Source organism: Penaeus japonicus, unplaced genomic scaffold (assembly GCF_977035675.1).
Source record: "Penaeus japonicus unplaced genomic scaffold, GWHDUDI00000001_assembly GWHDUDI00000033, whole genome shotgun sequence".
NCBI lineage: Eukaryota > Metazoa > Arthropoda > Malacostraca > Decapoda > Penaeidae > Penaeus > Penaeus japonicus.
Window position 1 is genome coordinate 10206434 of NW_028234435.1, and position 5000 is coordinate 10211433.

A 5000-nucleotide genomic window follows, 5' to 3' on the forward strand; every position below is an offset into this window, starting at 1 on the left:
GAGAGCCTCTATATTGTTTGTTTGTTTTTTTAATCGATCACACACACACACACACACACACACACACACACACACACACACACACACACACACACACACACACACACACACACACACACATACATATATATGATTTCCCTATGTTTCATCTTTATTTAATTGCCTTTAAAAGGTGTGTACGTGTTCGTTTCCTACTGGTTCGATACCTCCCGCGACGCATACAGTGAAGGGAGTGACGTCAGTAAAGTGTCCCATGCACAGAGGTTGTCTCGTGACTTTGAAGATGTTGACGTGTTTTGCATGACTGAAGGGGGGTGGGGGCGGGTGGGTGGGTGGGGGTGAGGTACTGTAACACCTGATATGCTCCTGCACATGGGGTCTACTCGGGTTCATATTAATATCAGTGGAAGTTTGCCTACACTTACACGTACTCAAGCACTATACTCACATACGTGTGCTATGAGTATGCATACGTAGAGATATACATACACACATATATATAATCATAACTACAGTGTGCATGTATGTATATATGTATATATGTATGTATGTATGTATGTATGCATGTATGCAAGTATGCATGTATGTATGTGTATGTAAGTGTATAAATGTATATGTATATATATATATATATATATATATATAATATATATATATATATGTATGTATATATATATATATGTATATAATATATATGTACTTATATATATATATTCATATACATAAATTTATATATATATATATATATATATATATATATATATATATATATATTATATATATATATATAATATACATAAAATATATATATATATGAATATATATATATATATATATATATATATATATATATATATGTGTGTGTGTGTGTGTGTGTGTGTGTGTGTGTGTGTGTGTGTGTGTGTGTGTGTGTGTGTGTGTGTGTGTGTGTGTGTGTTCATATATTACATAAAAGCATACAAACAAATCTGTATACCACGCAACGGTATCCCCTGACCCTTGGCCACACGCCCGCAGATCCACAACCTGTTACACGTCCACAACCTGATTAAGACCTGCCACCGACCTGCTTCAACACCGCGTGATGCTGACCCCGAGGCGGCAACACGCCTTATCACAGAGCAAGCAAGCAAGTGCATCCTGTCGGCCATTTGTCAGGTCGCGCCAGATAACCCTTGTTTGCCTCCCCTTCCTCTTCAACAGCCTTCGCTAAGCTTATCAATACGAGCGATCGCGTAGGTGACTAAGCTTGGACAGTTTCCTCAACTGACGTAACATCGTAAGATCGTAACAAGCGCCTTGTGTTGAGGCGCCATTGAGAGGCAGTCGCGGCGAAAGATGTTCCTTCCACCAGCTTGAGGCAATAACGACGAATTTCCTGTCTCTTTACTTGCAATAATGTCCGTATGCCCTTGCTTTGTCCGAGGTGGCGTGTCATCTCTCACAAATTCTCCGGGAAATGTCGTCACGACCGCCCGCCTTCCTCGTTATGGGCATGACGGGGCAGGAGGCAGGAGGCACTCGTCACGTGACCGGTGTTAAGCTCATGAGTCTCTGCATGACTCGGTTGGATTTGGGATTAGTTAATCTTCTTGGTATACGTCAATGGATTGTGTAAGAAGGCTTAGACATCACAGGCATTCCTGAGAGTTTGCTTAGATATTTGATCGATCTTACGTTATTTCAGACGAGCAGCATACGACAAAATTCTACTTGTCTAGGAAATTGTATGGAATTTAAGACTGGTTCACATCTCATTCTTAATTCCTGTTTAACCTGTCCGCTTCGCCTCCTTAAACAGTGTCCGTCCATCACTTTAAATGCCATCATGACCGTTCTTAAAATGAAAAAGAAATAAGGTTTTCCCAAACAAAAACACTAAAGCTCAAATTTATTTTGTTCTCAGTGTATTCCCCGTCATACGTCACATTAATAAATCTAATCCTCACAAAAAGACATCGTAATATCCTGTCATTTCAAGATAAACGACGAGTCACGCACGAACAAATTAGTGACACATACGAATCTCAAAGGACGAAGATGGACGCCGTCAGCACAGGCCAAATCAAATGCTCAAAAAGGCTGACGGTAATAGAGAAAAATCACTCCATAATCGGTTACGGCGCGGCGCACAACAGCGGGAAGAAAGGCTGCTTAATTCCGGGTTGCGCTTCCGTCGCCACGCGTTTTGTTTATTTTGTGCAGATCGCAGGAAGTTAGAAGTAAGTAGGTACAGAAGTGTCGACAATATATGCTGTCCCTGCTACACAATACCTGCAAGGATAAATGGAAATGGAAAGGAAATGGGATTCGGTGATTTTACATTTGAAAGCATTCATAACGTTACGGGCTTGTGGATTTTTTTTGTTTGTTTGTTTGTTTCCTGTGTGGATCTCGTTTGTGGCTGAGGAAGTGCCGGCAAGGGTGGAAGCGATGGCGATTATGTCATCAATGTCTCAGGTAATCCACGCAGTCCTTTTACGAGTACAATGGAAGTAGTGTTAACCGAAACCTAAAGAGAGGCGGAGGAAGGCCTACAGCGAGCCCTAGTAGTGTCGGGTGCTCTTAGGATGTGCTCCATCCTTAATAAGTTTCCTGCACACCTGCCGTAATGCTTTACCTGACGTCTGTCTTACATCAGGCCTACTAACACCGTACGTACTGCTTGCATTCACCGACACAAGTACCACCAGGCAATATAGATTAATCAAAATGTGACAAATGGAAGCACATAGATAGATAGATTACATTACATTTTCAAAACAAAGTCAAAGCAATCAGAAAACGTAAGCGATAAAAGGGAGATTCCTCATCAATGTCAAACTGGCGCCGTGAGTTTAAAAACAAAACAAAAACAAAGATGCCATCACGAGGAACAGCCAATGTTTACCAACACTTCTCCGCCCAAGACCCTGCTCAACCTACCTTGCAGTCCCTGAGTCGAACAGGATACAACACCTCTTCTCTTCTCTTCTCTCGGTCTGTCCCCTCTATTCTTAATTATTTCTTTCTATTCGCTCGGTATATCATTGAAACTTTGTTTTCGCGAAGTCTCCGTAGATAGCTAATGGCCCGAACAGCACTAGAAGTATTGTATACAGTTTAATTTACAGACACAAAAGAGCAAGCCGCGCCTCTTGCCCTCGGTGTAGAGAGGCAAAGTGTGCATTCTCCTCCTCCGCACAGCAACTTAAGAGCGTTTCACCTCCTCCCACTCAAGAGGCAACCCCCCCCCACCCCCCTAACCCCATCCGCTATCGCGAACAGGAAGCCACAAAAGAGGGCATCCCATGGCGCCGGGGGTATAAAGGAAACTACCATGCCCTCTTCCCACCTTTCATCCTCATCCTGAGTCCCTCCCCACAACCCCTCCTCATCCCCACCCCCTCCCACGAAAGGACCGGGTCTCAGTGTCGTCCCTTCCCTCCCCTCTCCCCTCCCCCTTCCCCTCCAACCAAACTCCGGGGTCGCGATACACTTTCTGAAGCTCAGCTCTCTCTGACTTCCAGGTGCCCCGGGCGGAGTGGATGCCACTCGGAGTGCACGAGCTGCCATTTCTAAAGCGCTCGCTATCGCCCCGCTGGAAATTCTTGGCATTCTCGGCTTAGTTGCCGCCGGCGATAAGGCTCACAAGATCCAAGCCGAAGGCAGATGCAAATGCATGCCTTAGCTAGCATTCCTAAGAGTGACAAGTATGAAACTGATGTTCTCCGGGGGTTCAACGGCCGATATGAGCGTGTGGGCACAGGTGCAATCCCCACCCCACCCCACCCCACCCCACGCCCAGCAGAGATGTGGGTCAGTAGGTGGGTATGAGGAAGGGAGTGGGCGGGAGCAATAAGGGAGGGACTGGTATTGGTAGATCACCCAAAAGAAACCTTGATAAAAACTTTGACTCGACTGAATAGCAATGACAACAGTCAGTCAACAAAGGCTCTTTTTTTACTGAATAAGTTAACTTCCATGTAAAGTGACTCAAAGTGACTAAGAAAAGTAGTGAGTGAAAGGCGAATCAAAGTTCACCATGAAATACTGCATTGCATAAGCTCGTTCTGGACTTTTCTCAGGTCACTTGATCGGTGCAATGACCTGGCTTCATCGCCTTGTAAGTAAGCAACGCAAGCCGGGGAAAAAAACAAGTAATGTCGGCATTAAATCACTGGTAAATATTGGCTCAAATGAACCCGCTCTGTTTAAATGATCACCTTATCCCTGTGCATTAGGCATCCGAAGTAATTGAGGCATTTTTTTGTGGCTCCAATTATAAAGCGACGTAAGGCTGTATTTTTCATAGTACATTGCTTATTAGGAAACTAATTAACAATTAACGTTTACAACCAGCAATCTCCCTGCCTCCACCAAGCAATTACAATCACCCCACCACTCGCCCGCTTGCCTAGCCATCATAATATCTCCATCACATAACTTGCACAACATGCGGTTTCATCGTTGAACAATTGTAAGTAAAAAAAAATGAAAAGAAACACGCCACACGAAACCAGTCACCTTGCAGACTTTGCATCTTGATCACCTTGAGAAAAAGTCCTGTAAGGCAACGGATCCTGAGACTCACGGCATGAGGAACCTCGGTCACGTGGCTGGGAGGGACGTGGGTGGGTGTCAGGCGAGCGAGGGAAAAAGGGCGAAATGCGGAAAAGACGAGGAGAGAAGAGAGAGACTGAAAAGATGAAAAGAAAGGACGTATGGAGTAGGTACAGGAGGAGGACGAAGATATTCCTATAGAGTAAACGGAGAACGATTCCTATCAGCATATCGAGTGGTAGGCCTATCTGTTATCTCGCAAGGTCATGAAATATCACTTCGACCGATAATGAAACTTGCTTTTGTATCTCATTGGACTGTTTATTTATGTCAGTTGGCTTCTTATCAATACTGTTTATGAAGTTTTGGGGAGAGATATGAAACTCCAGACTTAATGAGTTTCGATATTAAGTGTATCTTACCGAACGAGTTTTCTTAGGGTGTAAGATTTCCACGTG

The 5000-nt window shown here is 43.9% G+C and overlaps 1 protein-coding gene across 5 annotated transcripts in view; it reads right to left on the reverse strand.

The window, feature by feature from the left end:
- LOC122267424 (DIS3-like exonuclease 2) overlaps positions 1-5000 on the reverse strand; it is a 201877-nt gene that overhangs the window by 103308 nt on the left and 93569 nt on the right. The window lies entirely within an intron of this gene.